Here is a 26,727-nt window from a genome sequence, read left to right as displayed (position 1 = left end):
GGATGGGTGGAGTGGCTGGAGACCGGGGGGGGGGTCCAAATTAGAGGATGTTTACCCATGTTTCTATAAAAATAGCCATAGGAGCGAAATCTTGACATTACCAGGCTTATGTTGACCTTGGGGGGAAGCCCTAACCGAATCGCCTGCAATTCTCAGATCTCTGAAGGTAACAATGATACAGTCACCCATGAGGTATTTGGGAGTACTCCCCACTCATCTCACCCTCCAAACCATAAGAACACCGTTAAAATGTTTGCCTTGACACCTCCAGTTGCATGGATCCAAAGAATAGTTTTGTGAATTAGATCCATAGTAGAATCAACTGCCTCTGGACGTAAAATAGGCACATTAACTATAACAATGACAAATGAGGAAGGTGCCAGCAGAAGGTCACACCTAGAATGAAAACTGGATTCAAACCCAACTTCCTAGGGGATGTTTTGAGGGTTTCCATGTGTCCTCTGAGCCCCCGCATGTGTGCCAGGTGCCTCATGGTCCTGTCAGGCAAAATATATACCTAGACTGCCCTCGAGGGCTCCTATGTTTATTCAAGTGTCCTGCCACCTAAACCCCCTCTCCAGTAGGTGAGGCTCTTGCACAGAGCTGAGAAGGGTATTTCCATCTGCAGGACACCAGTTCTAGAAGGGTCGTGGCTCTGCCTGAAGAACAGAACACACAGTTTCTAATTGATGAACCCCAGGCAATCGTACACACCCTGCATTTCGAAATCCAAAACGTCCTCAACGTCCTTTCTAAGCTGGGCAAACACCCCCCCAATAGACTCTTTAATTGAACCAATGATACCAGGTGGCTGACTCCCTGTAGAGCTAGGTTGACATTGGGTAAGGGTGCACTTGCAATTGGCCCCATGTTTCATATTGGTACTCCGCAACTTAATAGATTCAACAGCCTGCTCATTAGACGAAGAGGTGCCTTCAGCCGCCGTGTCCCCACCCCCACAAGCTTGGGTTGATGCTTAGAGTCACAAGGGTACCTCGTCCAGGTCAAACTTTTCAGCCAGATGGCTAGTGGAGGCAGCTTGCAAGATATGTGTGGCTGTGCAATTGATGGGTGCTAAGACATTTGACAGTCTCCTTCTGGCAGTGCAGATTTCTTTATTAATAGTGCCCACTGCCTTTTCAATTAACCCATCAAACGTGCTGACCTTTCTTTTCAAAGAAGCCCCTTTCATGTTGGGATCTAATTTCCACTTAATGACCCTGTAGTGCAGGAAGGGACGAGATAATAAAAGAGCATGTTGATTACAGGCACAAGTCACGCTCAAAGAGTAATCTGAATGGGAGATTAACAGTACCTTTAATAGTGGAACCAAGGGCGGTGGCTCAGCTCAGCCTCTTCCAGGCTCTGACGGGTGCAGATGGGCCCATTCATGGTCAGGTCTTAACCTGGGCACGTGACCAGGGCGTCCGATGCCACGTGCCCAAGTAGCTCACTTTATTAGCCCTACATATACAAATTCAGGGCCCGCCTCCAGCCGGTAGGAAGACTGGTGCAGGATGGAGCTTGTGGTACAGTCACTGCACAGATCAGATACAATCGCATCCCATGGCACGTGGACAAGTTCCTCAGTTTACATACCCAACAGGTGCAAATTCAGGGCAAAGTCATTGAATACAATTAAAGGTAAGATTTGTAACTTGTAGCTGTCTTCTTTCGAATGTCTCATCATTAAACTTCCCAGGCCACTGAACTGTAGGACTCACTTCTCTGAGCAAGTCACATGTGCGACATGCACTGCTGCATTGCTGTTGGGCTGGCTGTGTAGTGGTAGTGCATGGTGATGAGTATGCTACCATGACTGGACACAGAATGGAACCATCCACAGAGGCTCTACTGCAGCATACACTGCAGAAGCATAAGTAAACCATCTTTCACAGTGACTGTGTAACACTTGGCACCTCATTGCAGGCCTGGCCCCACGAGTCAGGTTGCCAGAGTGCCTGCTCAGATCAGGGTTATGCTGGATGTGCTGTCAGGCCGACTTCTACATCTCCATTTGAATGGCTGGGTATGTATCTATCGTGTCAATTGCTGACTTCCTATCCGAATGCGTAGAACGGCAGAATGCATTGCTCCTGGCTGGCCATGGTACCCCTACCACCTCCTTTGTCTCTGCCAGTATATGCACCTAGATATATCCATTCCTTGAACCACGGCTGGCTGTATGATCATCTCCAAATGGGTACATCGTCAGGGAGTGGAGATGGTAAACTCAGGTGATCAATGCTTTGAATAAGCACACTTATGAAGGCATCTTTTTTAAAGCGCTCACGTTGTCTACTGCTATTTCAGATGCAGACCTAAAACTACCAGAAAGCAATGGAGGAATGCGAACTGAATGACTGTTTACACTTGAACAATGTGAGCTGTCTTACATTTTTAATGAAAAATGTCTTCCGAACAATTAAGGACATGAGGGCATTCTACTTCGTTATTTCCATTTGGGTATGTTTAGGTTTTCACATTGGGAGCCCACGAAGCAGGAGCTTGACACAGTTTGTTTTTTTAGGTTTCTAAAATAAGATCCTCCTCTCATGTATGACAGGTTGTCAGTGATATTGATGTAACACATCATCATCACCTTACGGCATTCAGGAAAATATTGGCCCATATTTGAGAAAAGTGGTACTTCATTACATCATGCGCCACTTTTCTTGCGTACCATTGCGCCCCCGTAATGCCATCATGTCTGCGCCATACTGGCCATAATTTCTGACGCTATTGTGGTACTTTGCAAGATTAGAGCCACAAATGTTAGCGCTAATCCTGCACAGTACATAGAGGCCCTTTATGAACAATGGTGTGCCTCAATTTAACACCTGCACTGAGCAGACGTTAAAAATGACGAGAAAAATGGTGCAGTGGAATCTCACTAATTCGACTGTGCCATTTTTCTAGGCCTCCTAACGGAGAAACGTCCCCCTACATACATTATGCCTGGAGCAGGCATAATGTGGTGCAAAGGTTTTTTCCAACCTAATGCCATATTAGCATAACAAATTACCTTAATATGGCACTAGGTACTGCTAGACCCCTTTCAAATTTGGGCCATTGTTGGTAGTGGGTACATGATGATGTGAGAGGTCACAATGAGGTCAATTTACTGCTGGTTTCATACCTCTGGGCACTGGTTATACCACTTGAGGGAATTCCCTCTACTGGTGAATATAATCCATCTGCTGGGGTGAATGAAAGTTTATGATGAAGTATGACACAAAAAGTCACACGAGATGAGAAATATCACACAATAGTACACTGTAAACATGGAAATTTCCCACTTACACACACTGGAAACTTGGCACCTATGCCTACTTGTGACAGGAATTGCTTTATTGGAAATATTTCTATGCAGCAAATTAAGCAGATGAGAAACAAGGGAAAAGAATCTGCAATTTGTGTAGCCATGCAGTGTTTGACATTTTTTAATTCTAATCATTCTAGTAGAGTCAATGTTTTGACCTTCTCCTCCTTGAAGGGAGGAGTTAGACCTGAGCTGTGCCCTGCGGCTTCAAAGCAGTGAATACACCCGCCTTGTATGTTCTTACTTGATAATGCAATGCCCAGACAGACTGGTAATGCCGGATTGTAGATGAGTCTCAAGTCAAAACTAAAATAATCTAGATGCTTTATGCACATGCTGAATTTGTCAGTTAATTTGAATTTCACCCAGCTAAACGGGCTGATGAAACAGAGATTTTGTTAACCAAAGAAATAAATGGGGAGAAATAAAGATATTTCTCCCCGTTGAGTCATTCTTACGCCACCCCTGAGGTGGCATAGGAATCTGATGCATTCCTGGACTTGTAAATCTAGGAATTTGTCAGATTCCTTCAGGTTCCATGGGTGTTGCATGGGAACACCCCAAGCAACACCAATTGAATGCCCCTTTCACGCAGTGTTATGCATGAAAGGGGTCCATATTTACAAGGCTATGAAAAGCCACTCAATGTGGCCATGCGTGGCCTTGAAAATATGGACTGGCACACTGTACCACCAGATTGTCAAAAAAAATAAAAATTACGCTCCGATGGTGCAGTGTGCCGCTAGAGCCTCAAAAATGAGGCCCAAAGTTTCTGAACTCATCGTAAATGCCTTCACATTATTGTCGCTGATTTACTGTTATTAGATACAGTATATAGTAGCATAAATACCGAATTCTTTAAGATGTATTTGTATTATATCAATTTATACTATCCTGGTGAAAGATTTCAATCAGTATTTTCACATAAATATATTTTCCAGTAAATGAACATTTTTAAGCAGACATAAGGGAGAAACCACCAATTGAATGTGAGGTACACAAACAAAGCTTTCTCCCATTATGCTTGTTCACAGGATGTGGCATAACTACTGGTGTCTGCCAATGACACTCATTATTGAAAATGTAATTCATATATTCTCTCTTAATATTGAGAACTTTACAAACATATAGGAGTAAAGAGAATAAAGTAACTAAACAAGTATATCACAAGCGACTAAGCAGTTCCATGACAATGTAAAGAAACAAGGATAAAGGGCTATTTCATTTACAAAGTCATGAAAATCTAAGTTGACTAGCAGTATCCTTTTGAACACATAGCAGAGGGAACTTAATTTTCCTGGCAGTAGATGATTGCACCATAACTCTTTTCCCTTCATTTGAACATGCACGGTTGCAAATATATGGAATAGATTCTGAATCTCTAGTGCGAAATTAAATGCACCAATACACTGCTAGTAAGTTGTTGCAGACTCACATTGCATGCTATCCGCTGTTTAATGTAAGTCACTTAAACAAATAGCCATGTTTCATAATAATTGTAGTCTTAACCTCTGGATATAACTCTATAAAAAAATTGTTGTACAGAGATTTTTATTTTTGATTTGTGTTTTGTATCATTAGAGAAGTACTTTAGCTTGTGTAGACATTGCTTATTCGGGCTGATTTTTTGTGGACGACATTTTTAAAAATGGTGGATGTGTTGCAGTGAGGATATAATATTTCGGGAACCATGAGACCTTATACTTCATTTTTGGTGTCAAAACATAAGTTTTGGGGGTCAAGTAATCTTATAGAGACATAAAATAACTCCTCATAGCAACCCTTCCCCCATTTTCCAAAAAGCCAAAAAGGCAGCTAGATAATAATAGTTGTAAATCATTTTATGTAGACACCAAACAATGGTTATGATCTGAATATGAAAAAAATCATGTTTATCACCACTGTTTTAGAAACATTTTCATAGCTCACTTTTTTTATTTGTTTCCGGAATCGTTCATGGACATTTGCAGAATGTTGAACATTTGAAAAGAGCATATCGACAGGGACATCTTTTTGTAGCACAGGTTTTACAAGTACATGTTCCTGTAAATTCTGTGGGTAGAGGCTTTAGAAATGTTGTAGGTTTTAGCACCCTATCAATATCTTCCCTACCGAATTCACACAGATCTTTCTCAACATATGCATGATCCAAAACATTTACACATCTACTGATCAAGTAGAACGCTCTTTTAATGTGTCCACATACAAAATATGATGTTGGTGGAAGGTCACATAGCGGGACTGATCTCCTGGACTCACTGTACTGAAGATTGTCAAACATGTGACAGTCAGAACTTGTTTTCCACACACACAATATTTTTTTCCACTTATTTAAAGACACAATCTTCTTCTGTCGTCCAGAGAAAATTGACCCGGATCAACATTGTCTGCCCAAGCTAAATTACCTCTCTAATGATCCAAAAACACAAATAAAAAATGATAATCTCTGGACAACAATTTTTATACGGAGGTATATCAGAGGGCCAGGATTATTAGTAACATACAGTTTATTGCTCTTGAGTAATGAACAATGGGTGTGCAAAAAATAAATATGTTCCAGTAAAAAGGCCCGTTTCTGCTAATGGCTTTTCTTTTCAGTAAAATTGTTCAGAAGAGTTAAAAATCAGAAGATATAAATCTGAAGAGACCCCCCTGACGTAAACGCCCTGTATTACAGTTGAGCAGCAATGGGGCATCACATTTAAACTATAATAAGAAAATTAGAGACCTTTATTTTGTTCAAAGCCAGCACCTTTTTCTCCTTGTTAACTGTCATAAAAACACATCTGAAAGCTCTTAGATGAGAACAATATGAATGAACTGGATTTCTTCGGTAAGCAATCATTTTTTCAAGCATCTACATTAAACATCACTGCTGCTGTCATGAATATGCCTATACTTCTTATATATGCCTCTAGAAGATGTGTGCAGGGAATGCAAAACATTGATTTATGGTGATATTATGTCTCAGAACAGTTTTTGTTTTGAGAGAAACATAAATGCCCAACCTATTCCACAAGAAGGTTCACCGAACTTACCCTATTACATAAAGTTCAGGAAACAGCAGGAAACCAGAACACAAACATCTGGGGCCAGATGTAGCAACCCTTTTGCGAGTCGCAAACGGCGAAAATCGCCGTTTGCGACTCGCAAACGTGGGTTTGCAATGCACAAATGCATATTGCGAGTCGTTACCGACTCGCAATATGCATTTGCGACTCGCAAATAGGAAGGGGTGTTCCCTTCCTATTTGCGAGTCGGAGTGGTATGCAACTCCATTTGTGACCGCGTACGCGGTCGCAAATGGAGTCGCAGTTACCATCCACTTGAAGTGGATGGTAACCCACTCGCAAACGGGAAGGGGTCCCCATGGGACCCCTTCCCCTTTCTGAATGGACCCCAAATTATTTTTTCAGGGCAGGGAGTGGTCCAAGGGACCACTCCCTGCCCTGAAAAAACCGAAACAAAAGGTTTCGGATGTTTTTGAAATGCAGCTCGTTTTCCTGTGAGGAAAACGGGCTGCACTTCAAAAAAAAAAAAACCTTTATTTAAAAGGCAGGTCGCTAACATGGAGGCCTGCTGACGTCAGCAGGCCTCCATGTTAGCGAGTGCCTATACTCGCAATGGGGTCGCAAACTGCGACCCACCTCATAAATATTTATGAGGTGGGTCTTTGCGACCCCATTGCGAGTTGCAGAAGGTGTCTGAGACACCTTTCTGCATGTCAAATTGCGACTTGCAATTTGCGAGTCGCACAAACTCGCAAATTGCAAGTCGCAATTTGATTTTTTCCTACATCTGGCCCCTGGTCTTTCTGTCGTTTGTTTTCAAAGAGCCAGCTGAAATAATTATATTTCTTAACCTCTCCCTGCTCTAAGCATGACAGTCTACAATTCTTAATCTCAGTTCTTCATAGAATATCTGCATATTTATGCTATGGATAACTGAATACTCACCTGCAATAGCAGGCATGAGTCTGCAGGGCTACTGAGCTAAAATAAGTCAAAGGATCACAGGCCGAGGATAGAGACAGACCCTTATTTTTAAAGATTTGTTCAAAATTTAGTAACTTTCCACTTCATCCATCATTCCTGTAGAATCTTATTTTTATAGTCAACCACTTGTATCCTACTAAAAGGAGGAAATCTGGGAGCCATATTTACGGTGAAGTCACGCAGCACAGTGCAGCAAGTCACCTTGCTGTGCTGAGCTACATGACGGGAAAAGGGAAGGAATGTACAGTATTTAATAGGATACAACACATTCCTGCAGCACACATAAAGAGGAAACAAACAAGGAGAAACTGAGATATTTCTTCTCATTATGCCTACCTTAAAGGCGTAGCATTTTGGGGCATTACCAGGTCTACCACTTCTGGTTAATCTGTGAATGCATCAAATCCATGTACGTTACATGGGACCACACATGGAACACCTCCCTTGGGCAGAGTAATGCAACGCAGCGACTTGTACTGCTTCGCTTTACTCCAGCTTTATGAAGCTGCTCAGGGCCATGCAAGGTGGCCTTGCGGCACTTCATAAATCACATTTTGGGTTTGTGTTGTGCTTGCACCACATTGCGTGGTGCATGAGCGACGTAACTCCAATTGTAAATATGCCCCTCGGAGTGTCAAGAGACATGCAGCTAGTCTTCATTCTGCAGGAAAAGGGCATGCTCAAGGATACAAACACCAATTGACCATGGACTACCTTTCGCATCTCTTTGCTAGTGTGCAACAAACAGTTGTGGACAAAAGCAATGGTTTGAAATGCCATTGATGATGTCAATGGAGAAATCATATGCAATTTCTTCAATAATGTAATTGCTGAGGTAATTTCTGATCTCGTCATTGTACATGGAAAGTAAGGGTTGCTGCAATTAAACATATTAGTAATGTGCCTCTGTTATTTCAGTGCTTGAAAGACACTTCATTATGCTCTTATTTTCCACATTGGACACAGATATTTTATACTGGTTCGTTTTATTGATTCCTCTTTTTTTACAACACGCTAACAACTTCTTCAAAGTGCTTCATTCTCTGTGAACCTGTAGACCATTGCAAAATCCTCAAAATCCTCAAATGCATATATTTGTATTGGAAACATTTATTTTTTTCTATTTTTTTTACGGGGTCCTTAAAAAGTGAAGCCATTGCAGTGAATTTCTAATGGTTAAACTGATATTACATCAAAACGAAATACGTAATATCAATCTGCCATACTCAAGAATCTTTTGTAAGCTGATATTGCTGCACCAAAAGGTGTATTTGCGATCCTAAAATGCTCATACTGATCAGCAGAATCAGGATATTTTGATTTTTATGCTTGTAAATCCAAATACTGATGTGGAAATGTACATCTGCTTGGCTGAACTGAATGCAGAAGTAAGGGCCTCATTTTGAGGTTGGCGGTCCTCAGACCACCAAACCTGTTGTGGCAGTTGGATCGCCACAATCCTGGCAGTCCGACTGCCAAATTCCGATCCTGGTGTTGGACCACCAGGAGACTTCCCACGACATGGGGTGCCCACCTTGGAAAGACTGGCAGAAATGAAAGTCGTGATCAGCATGGCACTACCAAACTCGGCACTGCAGTGGCTGACCACGTCTTTGACCGCCACCAACTCGTCGAATTCCCTGATCCTGAAGGGGGCGGTCAAAGTCGTGGTCAGCCACGGTGGTGCCGAGTTCAGCAGAGCAGGGGCCCCCTGTCAGCACCCTCAGAATGTGCACTGTCTGCTATTGCACTGAGTGTGCTGTGTGCGATGGCAATGGCCTCAGGCCAATGCTGCCTCACTGTTTCCACCGGGCTGACCGGCAGAAACGTTGTATCGCTGGTCAACCTAATGAAAACATCGCAATACGACAGTGATGAGGCTGCTGCTTTTTTGAGGCGTGCTCTGAGCAGGATTTAAAAATGGCAGAAAAAATGGCGCAAAGAAATCTTTTAGGGGCCATTATTTCGGCACCCTACCTGGGGAACACCCCCTTGCATACATTATGCCTAGCGCAAGGATAATGTGGCGCAAGGGGTTACAATGCATGCATTGCGCCACTTTGTAACGCTAGTGCAGCAAATGTGGCCTCGTTGGGCCACATTAGCGTAAAAAAATAAATACACTACTGTGTCACAAGGAGGCAATAGGCTCTCTTAAATCTGGGCCTAAATCTGTTTGGGGGGAGCTACAAGGGAGGGGGGCAGTTGTAAGTTATCTGAGGATTTGGATAATTAGATTCCTGTGTCGAACCAGTCCTACGGTGCGCTACATGAGTGGGGAATCGCACCCCTCAGATCTTAGACATATGCTGCACTGATACTGGACTGTCCCTAGCCAGAGGTGGATGGAATAGCACTTTTAATAAATGACTCTCAAAGCAGTAATATAATCTGATGTACTAAGATGAACCACTTCTGCATCCTCATGGCATACACTTTTTGAATTTTGAAGACACTTTATAATATTTGTATGTGTTTGCTGTATGATGTCTTTAAAAATGAACGTATTTTGAAAGATAAGAGCTGCAGGACACATTTGCTTATTGTCCTTTACTTGAGTTAACATGTAAATATATGCTTGCCAGTTTAAGAGATTGCTCTAGGTTAGTGTTCATTCAAGTAAAGAGCAACCCAGTGCTGCTGTTCTCTAGGGGGCACATGTAAAGGTCAGGCGAGTCAAAAGCAGCCTACAGGCCATACTTTTAGTATCCCTGTGATAGCATATTTCCCCAAAATGATTGATTTGTAGATGACACGCATGTTCTAATTTGTCCACCCTATTAAACAGTGTATGTATATCACAATGTATCACTCCTTCACCCTGACAGCAGTACAGCTAGTGACTCAAGAGGCAGGTCAGTTGTCATGTTCACCTTCTGGGTGGTCTACCTGGTTATTACACATGGGACATTATAAACCAGACACAAGAGAAGGTTTTGTACAGAGCACATCCTTAACTCATGTATTTGAAGGTGCTCTTGTATGTGAGAACAAAGAAAAAGCAGGCAAAGTGGAAAAAAAAACAATTGGCCGGTTTAACAACATTTTCTCAAGTGGGGAAGTCAGGATTGATCACAAATTTTCTAGTTCCGCATCATGCAACCACTATATGGGTATGTTCCAGCACCGACCCCTATTCCTAAATTCCAGGGTCCAATGAACTTTTCTTATCTATTGAGAAGGGAAAGACTCTTTCATTTCATGTTTTAAGAGGCGTAAAGGCACAGCCAGGTCACTCTCTTGATCCCTTTTAGTCTTGAATGAGACTCTCTAGAACCTAGTTGTTTTCAACTGATTTCGACTTGACTCCTCCAAAGGCTTCATGTTGTCATAATATTTACACTGACTGTCTTCCAATTTAACTTCTGCTCTCATTCTTTTCTAACCTCTCTGAATCTTCCTTCACTGGAAGGTTTTGTAACCAACCAACAAAACGATTCCCACTATTGAAATAATCAACAATGGTCTCAACACAAAACCTACAATTCCACTTCCCAAATTCCCAAACAACCGGCCTAGAGCAGAAAATCAATTTCCAATTGCTTCCAATGCACGTTGCTTCCATCTTCTTCAAATCCTTCATCAACCCCAAGACATTCATATATACTCCTTCAAATCCTTACTTTCATCCAGAATAAAGGAACAACATTGTTGAATTTTCAGCATCAGACAGGCTCCACCCTCTTTTGCAAGCAACAAATCTAGCGCAAGCAATTCTTTAAAACCTTTGATCTTATCGCAACCATCTCAGTGTTTACCAACAACAACAAATTTGCTGTGCTATAAACCAGTTTATCTACTATTGTTGACATCTTTCTAATCTTCGGATCATTCAAAATCAGTCCCACTGATGGAATCAATGCACCAAAGATGTATCAGACTGTTTCTGCAGCACTAGCTCCTCATCTAGTTCTGGCTTTCATCTTCCACACAGGATCTTCAAGATGTTCTATATGATAGATCTTTGGAAATACTATTGCTAGATAACACGTCATCCTTTCGGAAACTTGAAATACACATACTGTCCACAAACAAAATACACTTCAGGATCCTTTCCATCCAACAAGAATTCACTCTTTCATCTCGCATCAAACACATGCTCACAATCACTATTCCCTGTGAAAAACAGATCTGTGTAGCACTTATCAATGTATATGCACAATTTTCCTTTATGCTGTCAGTCTAAAGTTAAAGCTGGTGAATTTCTTTGTACTTGATGTTCTATTTTTTCCTTCTTCCATCTGTGTTGCCTTGCAAGATCTTTATCTGTTTTGGATTTGGTTTTTAATTCCCTCCTTCCATCTTCCACTAAATTCAAAAATGTTTTATCTATTTCAGTCATTTGAACAGGTCAGATTGTGTCCATGTTCATATGCAGTGTTTAAGGCTTTTAATTCCACAAAATGTTTTCCTCCAATTTCTGCACCTTTAAAATACGGGTTGTTATTCAGGTGTTTACACAGAGGAACTTCTTGCAAATCGTAATTTAAAATTTAAAAGTAGTTTTGAAAACTTCCCTCATTGTAAAATATATGAAGTAGCAAACTACAGGAAATACCATTTGTCAACAGGATGCCATGATGTGTGATTCTTTCTGACACAGAAGCAGGTAAATTCATACAGATATAGCAGTCTCGAGCATTCATTGCATTTAAATACTCATGCAACAGCCTAAAATGTATATTATCAGAATAATCTCCTCTAGGCTCATCTATGTGTAATGCTTTATCGTCTAACATATAAATATTATTATCCTTGGGACTAAGACTTTGTGGGGGAACACTAGCAGATAATTTCTTCTCTTCAGAATGTGTAGAAGAAAACACTCCTATTAAAAAAAAAAAAGCTACAAAGCACCTATTATGTATCTACCCTTATTTTTCTTGTTTGGCTCCATTACGTCTTTAGAATCAGATCTATTATCAAAGTAAATACTGCAGCAGCAAAATATATCTTTGTTGGTTTCACCAATTCAAACAGAAACAGAATTCAAAGTTCATTGAGCAACAGCATATAAATCGTCTTGAGACTCCCCTAGCCCTACCCTGTGTTCTTCTAAATGACAACCCTCTTTCTTTTTTACGGGGGCCTAATAAATCTTCCAAATTATTTTCCCAATCAACGTAAATGCCTCTAATATTTACACAAACCAACTTCATTGAGGGCAGCGAAAATTCAAAATACAATTCAACCACAATGTTCAATTCATGGAGGTTCAGACGAACCAGTATGTTCATTCCAACATTCCCAGAACATTTTATCGGTGACTGTGTCATTTGTGAAGTAAGTTCACTCTGGCAAAGAATACCTACAACTAGGCACTCATGTTCTCTTTGATCTTCTTAATGCCACACCCTCGTTGTCACATTCACTCAGATCAGAACTTTCAGTTACTTCAGTAGTCATTGGTGGCACATGTTCTTTAGGCAAAGTCACTTTGTCTCTTTCCTTCCTTCTGGGCCAACAGTCTCCAGCTTCCACTCGCTTTCTTCCAGCACTAGGGTCTGATTCTGAGTACAACTCATTCACCACAGAGCAAGGTTTGATTGTCTCTGTTTCTGTCTCAGTTTGTTCAAGACCCCTTTCAGCCTGATCAAGTACTATTTCTGGCTCAGTTTGGTCCCCAGCAGTAGGTCTGTCCTGCTGCTGTCGTCTTTTTCGCACCACTGGCACTTCTGGAACAGGTGCTTTTGTGTCAAGGGGACACTCAACTCTATGACTGTGGGAAGTGTGTATCCAGTTTGGGGACCTCCACACTTTATAGCAGTCAACATCACTAGGATCACCTGGGAAGGCCCACACCAACGAGGTTCTAAACATATCTTTCTGACATGTTTCTTCATCAAGACCCAATTGCCTGGATTAAGGTCATGGCATTGTTCTTGATGCAAAAGTGTTGTGGATGCTCCAACCTGATGAGACACAGAAGGCACCATAAAAGCTAGTCTTTTTCAATAGTGTATGTCCATATCATCAGTGATATTCACAGGTGCATTTGCAGGAATCACTGGCAGTCTCATCACCCTCCCCGTTATGATATCATGGGGAGACAGTCCAGTCTTTCGATCATGCACATTCCGCAAACTCATTAACAAAAGAGGCAGATCATCAGGCCATTTCAATGACGTTGAAGTACACATTTTTGCCAGTCTGGATTTCAGCGTGCCATTCACCTGCTCCACAAGACTAAAAGCCTCAGGTCTGTAACCGCAATGTAATCGCTGCTCCATTTGTAAAGCTGCACAGAAATTTTTCAGGACCTCACTCTTTAAATTAGTTCCTCAATGAGAATCCAAAGAGGTTGGGATACCAAACCAAGGAATAAGTTCCTTCAGTAACAGTTTAGCTACAGTGAGGCTATCAGTTCACCTAATTGGGAAAGCCTTGACCAAAAGGGAAAAGACACACACTACAACTAAAACATATCTCAATCCATTGCACATGGGCATCTCAATGAAAACCATTTGTATCCTGTTAAAGGGTTCTCCTGACCTTCCTATGTGACTCAGTATGACTGCAGTTCTTTTTCCAACATTGTTCTGTTGGCACACAAGACATCTTCCAATATGAGCTGGACCATGGAAATGTCTAGCCAAAGGACGCAACAGACTAATTGGCAACACTGGTCATCCAGCCATTGAAACCCAAATGTCATCATCTCTACTGCTCTAACCCAAGTTTGTTGTTCCTCCTCTGACAAGTCCTCCTAAAGCCTCTTCACTTCATCCCAGGTATCAACTGTTGTCAACAAGATAATAAATCTAGTCTCATCCATTCCTTCATTTGTGAATTCATCATTGAATGTCCACACCTTGTATGCAGAGTATTTTGTGACATTATCAGTTCCCCTATTGCCCAAGGTCAACTAATCATCTCCAGAATGATGTGCAGGGCACTTAACCACTACAATATGCTTGGGCAATTGGGCATAGAGGAGGTTTCTCACTTGTTCGCCGCTCTGGATCGAAGACCTAGAATGTGCCATGAAACCTTACTGAGACCACAGTTGTCTGAAGTCATGAACAACACCAAAGATGTACTGAGTATTGGTAAATATTGTCACTTTCAATTGATCAAAAACACAACATGCTCTTATAAGAGCAACCAATTCAGCTACTTGGGCAGAGAATATTCATTGAAGCCAGGAAGCTCTGCCAATTTCGGAAAGGGTAAAAACAGCATAAGCTGCTCTCAGACTTCCTCCACTGTCTCTCAAGCATGAACCATCGACATAGATTACATAATCAGATTCAGGAAATGGTTCATCTTGGATGTCTGGTCTCTGCTTGATTCACAGTTCAGTTGTGGTCTCCTTCACAATCTTCAGCAATTTCCTGATTCAATATTGTGGCAGGATTCAAAATCCTACAACGTTTGACAGTAACATTCTCAGCTGCTAGTATCACAAGCCAATAGGGGTAGATTTGGGACTTCTACTGTTCTCAAAGTAGAACGGGTAGCACCAGTTTAATCTAAGAATGACACAGGATGGCCATCCACTTCACTATCTAGAATTGGTCCACTCTGGTCCACCCAAAAGGCTGTGCAAAGTATGCAGGCTTCCTCCCTCCTCATGCACCTTCAGGCTAATTGATTGGAGCTGAGAGAGCGTAGCTTATATAATCCATATTAACATGAAGTGTTTATATATCAATGTGTGATGATGCCGCATAGAAACTATAATAACAATAGTGATTTTGCTTAAACGTGCACTTGAATTGTGACCACGAAGAGTGGCCACCAATGTATACGCAAACTAATAATGCTGAATAAAATAATGATTTTATGTTCAATTGAGCTCATATTAACATTCACATTATTGAATCTGTATTGAAAATCTTCATAGGCCTTAAGTTAGCGTGAGCTGCAGCATAGCTGCCTGGCTCTCATATTACATGCATTTTTCTGTTTTTCAGTGTGCTGACTCACAAGGGGCCATGACCCCACAAATGTTCTTTTTCTTCAAACTTGGAAGATGAATGTAACCATGTGAAATCCGTTCCCAGGCGCATCTTCTGTGCCATGGATTAAAAGTTATAAATGAATTGAAACAAATGTAGATTAATGTAATGTCCAAGGTCATTTTAACCGGGATGATAGAAGAACTGCTGACCAAAAGATGTACAAAGAATTACAAAGGGATAAAGTATCGCCGGATGTGCCACCTCTGAAGACGTCAATTATGAAGACCAATCAACGACCTGTAAATTAATATGGGATGAAAATTGGGATTACCTAATGTCAAATTTGATAGGTTGAAGATAGTGGGGTATAGTAAATGTCCAATAGAATTTTGGGGGAATGTACTACGAAAAAGGGATAAAAACCCATGTCACAAAAGGTCGATAGAATTAGGTAGGGAATGCTATTGATTTTATCCAGAAACTTTGTCACTCTGTTTGGTGATTTTGAGACTTATTGAAAACCATCCTCACCCATAGACAGCCCATTTACACTTTTCCTCCTTATGAGGTAAGTGTCCCTTTTGCCCTTTAGTTAAGTCCTGACTGATGGCGATTTGACTGATGTCCTGAAGACGAAGACTGAACCTGTGGGCTGACCTAATCCTTGGAGGGTAATTATGACAATGCAATTGTAATTTGTCTGTTTGCTTTTCCTTTCTAGGTACCAACTGCTGGTTTTTACAGAGATCATAGCTAGATGTTTTCCAAATTGGTGTTCTAAATTGTTTTGCATGACGGCCAACATGGGAATGCTAATCAGTGGTTAGGACAGGTGTTTACCAAACTGACGCAAATAGACAAACGACCGAGACCATGCTTTGTTGAACTGACGCAATATCAATACTCTGCTATATTTGATCTATGTTCACGCCGTGCTATGTTCTGATGTTTGTGATTCTCACGTTAATGAAATCTTATCACAGTTGCCATATCGTGACTATGCTATTATGTTTTTTGGTATTGAGATTAACCCATTTGCTCGTAGATTGTAATGAATAGGGAATAAAATTCATAAATTCAATTAAACTGGTTTGGTTATTCATGGCTGGAAGGTCACGGTTGCGTCGCCGAATTGATTAATGACTTTGACTAAAGTGAAATGTATTGTTGTGATAAATATTGATGACATTATTGATATATTGATTGATATATTGATTAGCTATCTCGTCCTACGGTGTCTCTCAACTGGGTCAAAAGATACATTGGCCTAAAATGAGTCCTAATGTGTAATAAATTAACATAGAGGGACGCGTTAACAGAGCCATTAACTTTATTCTAATTGAACAACGGAAATTGTTGAAATGGATTATTACCCTGCATTTCATTAGTATTCATTCTCAAACCTTGATTCCTATTCTGACGTGATCCAACAGCATTTTGCTGTGGCATTGGAAGTTGAGGAACGTGCATTATTGGAGCTTGAGGCACTTTGAAATTTTGACTTCTAGGTCTTTGCACACCCTGCATCTAATTGGAATTATTACTCTGAGAATGTACAAATGTGGCATTATGGACCTGATTCGCTGGATTTAAACGACATTCCTGCTTCCAATGTCCCACTCTACTGCAGATGTGACACAGTGTTGATCTTTTTAGATTAGTTACATCCATCCCTGTGCCTGGATCTGTGAGGACTCCTCGACCGCTACCTTGCATGGGACTTTGTGGTTGCTGGCTTACACCTTGCACAGCGGCCACATTATTTACAGCTAGGGCATCTGTCTAATTATTTGACCAGCTTTCATTTGAGCAATCATCAATTTTTTCTTCAGCTTTTTCTGCTTCATCTCTATCTCACCCTGGCAATATTTTGTGTAATGTAAAATTTAATCAATAGACTTAGGGGGTTATTCCAACTTTGGAGGAGGTGGTAATCCGTCCCAAATGTGACGGATTTACCACCAGCCATATTACGAGTTCCATAGGATATAATGGACTCGTAATACGGCTGGTGGTATATCCGTCACTTTACCGTCACTTTTGGGACGGATTACCACTTCCTCCAAAGTTGGAATAACCCCCTTACTCTGCCAGCAAAACAAATGTTGCTGTTCATCATTATTTCTGGCCTCAACCCTGTCACAAACCTTGACACATAATGTCCCATATCGTTTGACACTAACGTTTCCATACCACTGTATTATTTAAACACCTGCAACAACCTCTCATAGTAAGTATGAATTGACCTTTTTGGTTCTTGAGTAGTTCTGCCAATTTTAACCCAATCAACATCCTGAGGAGGCATTTTCCCTTTCAGAAATGCATGACCTCCTGATATTTCTTCATTACCAACGGTGAAGAACCCTTTGTCAATGTATTTCTAGTCAGTTCCACCTTAAGCCATTGAACAGCTTTTTACATACCATCCACAGGTCACTCGGAACAACAATGTCAAACAACGTATTCAGATCAATCCACAAAACCTGTGAAATGTTCACAAATTTTTCAACCTGTTGACACCATTCCACTGGTTTCTCTCGCAACTTTGGGAAATCATTGGTAAATGATGCAAGATCACTCCTTCTCCATAGCACATGCACATCACCTCCACCAGGCACTTCTGTCAAAGGGAAGGTTATAACACCTCCCTCTGCTCCAACCGGAGGCGGTTCACCTGAAGGTTTCTTTACCTCTTTCTAGTCAACCCATTTTGTCTCCCATTTATCAAATTTCTTCCATTTCCTAATATTCTGAATTAGTTCTTTAATCTGAGTTTTCAGTCATGGAGTTCTCATATCAGCAAAGTCTTTTTCACTAAAGAACACATGCTAGCTCCTTACTGAGCCTTAGTTTTATTTAAGTCAACCTCCTATTTCAGAGCCAATTCTGCTAAGTTATCATGAACTCGACCCGCTTGCTTAGTGATGTCCCTCCACATAAATGCCAGCTCATCCTCTTGGTAATTCTCCAATTGTTCTAAGCCAAGATTTCCAACAATCATTGCATCCTATCCAACTGTCAACTTTGATACATCCAAGGTTCTTTCTCTCGGTGTCGATGGAATTGTTCCCTGATTCACTTCTGTACTTGTACTCTCTTTAGATGGAGTGCTCCCATTAAAAAATTGTACTCAATTGTCTATCTCTTTTGCACTATTACATCGAGTTACTACAGGAATCTTAGGTGTGGAATCGTTTCCCTGAGCACCATTTCCCAAATTCAAAGATGGTTCCTATACGGGAGTAGTATGAGTGGTATCTTCTGATATGAGCCTAGTGAAGTATACCCTGACATATTCAAAGTCATATCTGCGCTTGCTGCACATTGAGTGCTTGTATGTGTAGGAATCAAAGGAACAAATTCTCTGGTACCTGAATTTTTTGAGCATTTGTTGATTCTGCAACACTATTAGGTACTGCCAGATTATATGTGTTTCTCCCAGAGTCTGATTTATTCATAGGAACTACTATGCCAATAGTAACTGGCACTGTGATAGCATTTACAGTACTCATGGTCGGGTCAACTGGGACACATTCTCTCAAACACTCACTTCTTAGTTCACAAGGGACTATAGTGACACTAGGTCCCACAGAACTTAAAGCCTTCCTATTTGGGACAGTAGGAAAGGGAATTATGCTACTGCCTCCAATACCATTGTTCCCACACTCACCTCTAGCTTTATTATACAGGGATGGACATTCAGATAATAACACATCCAAAAGATTATCTCCAGAATTGTCATCATCATCAGGAGAAGAAGCAAAAAGAGCACAAGGACATGAGTATTCATGTCATTGTGCTCTTTATGCTTCTTCTCCTTTTGTTTTTTTGATCATCTTTCTTTCCCCTTCTCTTTCAATCACATCTGTGGTCAAAGTCAGATACAGCTTAACCCCTTCTATCATGTCTGTTCTCCACCTTTTCTGCTCAGCCTTCTATTTAGCATCTGCATAAGAGCGCAGAGCTTTCATCGCTCTGCCTTGATATCTCTCCCTTTCCTTTGCAATAGCAGCACGTCCCAAAGCATTAAGTTCTTTATATTGTGCAGGTCTAGGAGATGGCTTGATTTCGTACAGCACCCTCCTCAAACTTTCAATAATTGTTACATTAAATGTGCCGCTTTGTGTGAATGTCAACAGGCCATCCTTTTCTGTGATATTCTACCATTGACCAAGCCAAATACGTATGAAGCCCTACATTAATTGCCATATAATGACCAGGAGTACCTTCGGGAGGAGCCACTTCACCTTCTCTGCTAGGAATATGAACATCACCTCTGAACAAGTCTCACAAGACTCTGAACAATTTTCACAAGACTTCAATTTAATAAAAAATACTGTATTCACAATTCCTTGCTCTACCAATCACAGCAGGGCACCATATGATGTTGTCCACCAATAGCAGTGTAACACTACACCAACCGACCTATACCAGCGTGGTACACTGTGGCATAGAGTTCACTCCTCCCGGCAGTTCACCTCCTTTACAATCTGCACACAAACTCACTGTGCAGTATCACATGAAAACACAAAATACAAAACCTTGGCCTGCTCCCCTAAAATGAATATTTCAATCGCATAAGAAAGTTTGTAATCACTTCTGATAAAATCTTGACCTGTGGGGCATCATTGAGACCGGTATAGCTTCACTCTGTGCATTAAGATTCACTATACCAATCGCATCACATTCACACAAAATAAGTCTCTTTCTTAACTATACTGTCAAGATGTCTCAAAATGACACAACCTCTGATCAGACAATATAATATGGTGTCTTCTACTCCTTTTACACAATCCTGGGATCTTAGGACACGTCGGACCCTGTAACTTCTCCAACCTCTTTATAGATCATAACACTCACACAACATGCAAAAACATCCCCGCAAGACACCACTTATTCACACAATCACTACAAACTAGACATGACTTACGCAATTTGCAATCGTATTAATACCCACTCATTTGGTGGCCGTACAACTCTCCATCAAATCAATACGATTCCGCAGATCTTCCAAATATGGATACAAGCATCTAAAATGGACACTGGGAACTAACTGTTCTAGAACCTAATTCCAGTTCTCCTCATTTTGGGAAAAGAACCATCTTAGTCGCTACCATCTGTTCCAGCCCCAGGCCCTATTTCTAAATTCTGGGGTTCAATGTACTTTTCTTCTCTGTTCAGAAGGGTAAGGAGACCATGCATCAAATTATTCAAATGAATTACTGTGTAACTAAATGGTCACACATTCAATTCAAAAGGCCTACTTATAGTTCAAAGGGCTTTATTTAGATTCAAAGTCAAACTTACATACATGAGTCTCAAAATCATAGTTGAAATGTACTGAATAACCAAAGGAGAATAAAAACGTTGCAAAATATGAAATTTAACTAACATGTAAAGAACCACTAATCAAATAGCGATAAAGCAGAAAATTAGGAAAAACAATTGATGCATAGAGGTTGAATCCATGTTTCCTGTCTAACCATTTAATCTAAAATCCTAACTATGCTAATATTCAATGGATTCAAGAAATTAGTCAGCACGACAGAACTTCTGGAGAAGTTTCCCTCAAGAGAGGTATGGTGACATAAAGCCACATAAAAGTTAGAGTTTAACGGAGGTGTCTAAGTAAGGTTTGCTCTCAGCTAAGGGCAGAGGGAATCTGAAACTCACTGCTTCCTAAACCTAACTTAAATCTTGATTTGTCCCAGGGTGCGCTCAAAGGCAAATACCTTTCCCAGTTCAAAACATAATCACAAATTATAAGTTGCTAATTGACACTTTAGCCTTCATAGGTTTCAACATCGACCTTGGTACCCCCTCGCACTTTGGAATTTCACAAGAGTTACATCTGCCAGCCCAGGATACTCCACACATCCTTGATTAGCATTCACACTTTTCTTATCATCTCAAACAATGAGCTCCCTATGAACTTGATCTCAAATCCTGACACTGCAACTTTAGCAAAACATTCAAAAAGCAAACTGCACATTGGAGGTTAGAACACAGAAAAATATATGGACCTTCACTCTGACCAAACTAATTACACATTAATACACTTCAGATTAAATAAATTCTATACAGCTCTGATGTCAAATATGTTATGATTGTAAAGAATAATATTTCTAAAATACTGTAATATAAACATTCTTTCGAATGACGATAAAACATGGCATACATGAAAAATTGCATTCATTTGTGATCTTGGCTCGTATATTTCACCGTGCACCACGTTAAATGAAAACGTTTCTTATGTTAAGCAGAAAAAATTCACCCTTTCATTTAATGTGTTAAGAGGCATAAAGGCAAAGCCAGGTTACGCTTTCTCAGGTATCTTTTTCCATCTCTTGTTTTACATCAAAAGTTAATGCTTTGTCTTTAAATCCTGGCACATGAGGTTAGCATGTGGATGCTAAACAGGAGCCACATGATGGCTTCTTTTGCTTTGAGCTCGAGGATCCAAGCAAAACTTGAGCTGAGCTAGGTATCTGGCTCGAGGCTTCATTGTCGGACCCATGTCTCTCACATAATCGCTGAAGGCCTAGGAAGGTTTTGATTTGACCATGATTAATCAATTTGGTGAAGCAGAAGAATCAACATTATAGTGCAGAAATCCTTGTTACAAGGTTTATATCTTTTCCACTGCACAGTATTTTAGTTAGTGGACTATTAGACTGGGCAATCTCTCCTAAATAGGAAAATCAAATGCTTTTTGGTTTGCAGTGCTTCTTTCATGTCAGATACTTACTGTACTACCAGTGCTTAATTTGATTTACGTTTTTCCTATCTCTGTTAAAAAAAAAAAAAAAGAGGACTTTAATCATAAGGTGGGTACACAAGAGCACACAATTTGTTGCAAAGTGAGGTTGAGATTAAAAAATAAATCATGCTTTGAGGTTCCACAGGTTCCATAGTATCAATCTTGCTCATTACTGCGCAACATGGGTGTGAGTGGATATGGTGGTGGGACTCTGGCTCAACATAGAAATACCAGACTTGAAATACAAAGTTAATAATCAGCATATTTTTGCAAAATTATAAAGCCAGGATTAAACTTCAAGGCCCATATTTGTGCTTTTTGACACAACACCGCGCTAACGCAGTAGTTTTATGTCAAAACGCTTAGCGCTGACTAGAACCATCATTTAACACCACCCGGGCATCATATTTATACTATGATGCTGGGTGGCACTAAATCAAGTTTAGTAAATTTTTTTATGTTAAACATTGCATCTTGTTGTAAGGCAAAATGATGCTAACGCCAGAAAAAATGAATCTAACCCGTTTTACAACGCGTAAATATGTCACAAAACGGAAATGCACCATTTTACCCGTATGAGCGTCAAATACAGACGCTAACGGATAAGACAGTTCAAAGGAGAGGCAAAATGGAGCCAGAAATCCATGAGAGACCCCAGGGTGACCCCGGTTAACTAGGAACCAGCCAGGAGGACACAGCCAAGACCCAGGGGAGGGAGAAGAAAAAGAGAAAGTGTTGTTTAAGTGCAGAGGAGCATGAAATACTGGTGAGAGAGGTGACGGAGCATCAACATCAACTCTTAATCACCTCAAAATTGCCAATTGGCAGGAGAGAGGCAATTTGGCAACACATAGAAGACAAGATTAACTGTGTGGCAGAGGTGAGGAGAACCGTAACACAGTGCAAGAAATGCTGGCATGATTGTAAGCGAAGGACAAAGGAAAAAATGGCAAGGAACAGGAAGGCAGCTCTGCAAACTGGAGGTGAGAGTCCAGAACCAGAAGCGGTCTTGGACGAGATGGAGGAGATGGTTGCAGGGGTCATCTCGGAGGAACTCGTCACTGGAATCGCAAAACAACACAGGCTACCAGGAAACACCACAAATGTAGAGTAAGTTCCATGGGGTAAATTAATGCTAAAATGTCAAGTGCAAGAAGGGGGAGGCACATAGGACTCATGCTGACGTAAGCTACACATGTACCTACTCCTTGAAAGTGCCATGCACCATAACACATACACAACCTGGACATATGTCGATCACCAGGCCCAAGTACCTACATGTACACATGCAGCACATGGGATGGATTGCATGTATAATGACTGTGCCTCTGGTTGTGTCATCACAACATCCGTTGCATATAGTCATATCAACCCTACCAACATGACCAAGACTTCAGAGACTAGGTAGTCAGTCAATACCATTTCTTGGGTTACGTCACGGTGGTGTCCCTTGCAGTAACACCTTGAATCTGCCTTGCCTCATTGCCCAAACACATGTGTGCTGCATCTTACAGCACACAAGTCATTGCAACTGACCCAACAGTACACAGACATGTGCCAGTAGCACCACCACCGCGCACATTGACAACACATCCACATAAGGCAACCACCACTCCATCATGCAGTGAGGATGCCCCTTGGGTGCAGGGAACAATAATCTGAGAAGGTGCTGGGAGAATAGCAAGCTGGTCCTGTATCACTGGAAACATGCTGCTACCCAGACCAACTAAACTGATGTAGTGTTGAACCACACATCTTGATGCTGAACAGAAATGTGCCACTACAAAAAATATGTACCACAGATAGCAAACTGTAGGTCACAACAGTCCCAGGATGAGCCCACAACTACTCTGACACAACCAGGTGAGAAACATAGGAATGGGGAAATAAACACACAATACGACACACGGGGGTCATTACAACCCTGGCGGTCAGTGTTAAAGTGGCAGTAAAACCGCCAACAGGCCAGCAGAAAAAAAAAATGGAATTACGACCATGGCGGAAACCGCCAACATAAACAGCCACTTTAACATTCCGACCGCCAAGGCGGTACAAACAAACACCGCAACGGTTACCGCCAACAGGCAGGCGGAGGACAATGTGCCACCCACAGAATTACAACAGGCCAATCCGCCACCTTTTCCGGGGCGGATTCACCACAAACAAAAACACGGCGGAAACAGGACTTGGAAGGGGAAACGTTCACTTCTACACATCCCACGAGGAACCAGGACGCCATGGAACCGAAACTTCAGATTCTTCCAGCCTTTATCTTCCTGCTCCTCTACCAGGAGCACGAACGCCGGCGGCAAAGACCACAGTGAGTACTGCACCTACGACACAGAGGAGGGGGGAGGGAAAAAACAGTGACACACACACGCAACACTCCCACCCCCACCCTCACCCACGACAACACACACACTAAGGGGGTCATTATGACCTTGGCGGACGGTGTTAAAGCGGCGGTAAGACCGCAAACAGGCCGACGGACAAAAAAAGGGAATCATGACCCTGGCGGCAACCGCCAACAAAGACAGCCACTTTAACACACCGCCCGCCACGGCGGTACAGACAAGCAGTGCAGCGGTTACCGCCAACAGACAGGCGGAAGACAATGTACCGCCCACAATATTACAACCCGCCAATCCGCCACCTTTTCCGGGGCGGATTCACCGTGGATAAAAACACAGCGGAAACAGCTTGTGCTATGGGAAAACGCTCACCTGAACACATCCCACGAGGAACGACGACTCCATGGACCCGGAACTCCAAATACTACCTGCCCTTGTCTTTCTGCTCCTTTACGACCAACAGCGACGTAGGCGCAGAAGATACCGGTGAGTACTGCATCTACGACATGGGGGGGTGGGCAAAAGTTAGGGGGACACCCACCAAACACCCCCACCCCCACCCTCGCATATTACAACATACACACCAATGAAGTCAAAAATATCACATTAACAACCCACAATCCCCCCGGAAGAATGCAAAGACAAAGCGAATTTCGGTCAAACATTGTAATGTGCCAATATACATATCATACAAAAATATACAGATATATATCTCTAAATCACTCATAATAATATATACAATACAAGAAGTAGTGCAGATATATACACAATAATGTCCGTGCACCAACAGTCCAAAAATGCATGGGCGAGGCCCACAATAGATACCTGACCAAAATCGGAGAGTACACTGCAGGGCATCAGATAGAAACACTACAGGCACCTCAGGGGGAAGGGAAGGGGGGGCACCTCAGCCAGATGAATGCGAAGCCAGATCCACGACGGGGCTACATGCCCATTGATGTATCCTGGGGAGTGCAAAGCCACAGTCTCTCAAGTCTATACAGTGGGTGGGTTGCCCACTGTGCCATCCTGGGGAGTGCAAAGCCACAGTCTCTCAAGTCTATACAGTGGGTGGGTTGACTATTGTGCCATCCTGGGGAGTGCAAAGCCACAGTCTCTCAAGTAGATGCAGGTCTCTACTGGTTCTGGAGGGGGACTGGTGCCCAGACTGGATGAGTCTCCCCGTGAAAGTTCCTGTCCTGTCACTGTCCCAGCTGCACATGGGATAAGGATGCCTGATGTGGCGGTACATTCATTCCTACACGGTCTTGCCCTGTTCAGCGGTGCTTTGCCATGCCGGTCTTTGCTCTGTTCAGCGGTGCTTTGACATGGCGGTTCAGGACTGTTCAGCGGTGCTTTGCCATGGCGGTCTTTGCCCTGTTCAGCGGTGCTTTGACATGGCGGTTCAGGACTGTTCAGCGGTGCTTTGCCATGGCGGTCTTTGCCCTGTTCAGCGGTGCTTTGCCATGGCGGTCTTTGCCCTGTTCAGCGGTGCTTTGACATGGCGGTTCAGGACTGTTCAGCGGTGCTTTGCCATGGCGGTCTTTGCCCTGTTCAGCGGTGCTTTGCCATGGCGGTCTTTGCCCTGTTCAGCGGTGCTTTGACATGGCGGTTCAGGACTGTTCAGCAGTGCTTTGCCATGGCGGTTCTGGTACTGACATTGGTGTGTGGCATGACGATCTCCACACTGGACATTTGTGTGTGGCATGACGATCTCCACACTGGACATTGGTGTGTGGCATGACGATCTCCACACGGGACATTGGTGTGTGGCATGACGTTCCATCATTGGCCAGCGGGGCTGTGGCATCCTGTCCCCTCCTGGGCTGTGACTCCGGCGGTGGTCTCTGGACCAGTGATGATACTTGGGCCCTCCTGGGCACTGACTCCGGCGGTGGTCTCCTGACCAGTGACGATACTTGGGCCCTCCTGGGCACTGACTCCGGTGGTGGTCTCCTGACCAGTAACGATACTTGGGCCCTCCTGGGCTGTGACTCTGGCGGTGGTCTCTGGACCAGTGACGTTTTTGGGCCCTCCTGGGCACTGACTCCGGCGGTGGTCTCCTGACCAGTGACGATACTTGGGCCCTCCTGGGAACTGACTCCGGCGGTGGTCTCCTGACCAGTGACGATACTTGGGCCCTCCTGGGCACTGACTCCGGCGGTGGTCTCCTGCCCAGTGATGATACTTGGGCCCTCCTGGGCACTGACTCCGGCGGTGGTCTCCTGACCAGTAACAATACTTGGGCCCTCCTGGGCACTGACTCCGGCGGTGGTCTCCTGACCAGTGACGATACTTGGGCCCTCCAGGGCACTGACTCCGGCGGTGGTCTCCTGACCAGTAACGATACTTGGGCCCTCCTGGGCTGTGACTCTGGCGGTGGTCTCTGGACCAG

The sequence above is a fragment of the Pleurodeles waltl genome, chromosome 1_2, assembly GCF_031143425.1.
Source record: "Pleurodeles waltl isolate 20211129_DDA chromosome 1_2, aPleWal1.hap1.20221129, whole genome shotgun sequence".
NCBI lineage: Eukaryota > Metazoa > Chordata > Amphibia > Caudata > Salamandridae > Pleurodeles > Pleurodeles waltl.
This window is presented reverse-complemented; position numbering follows the sequence as displayed.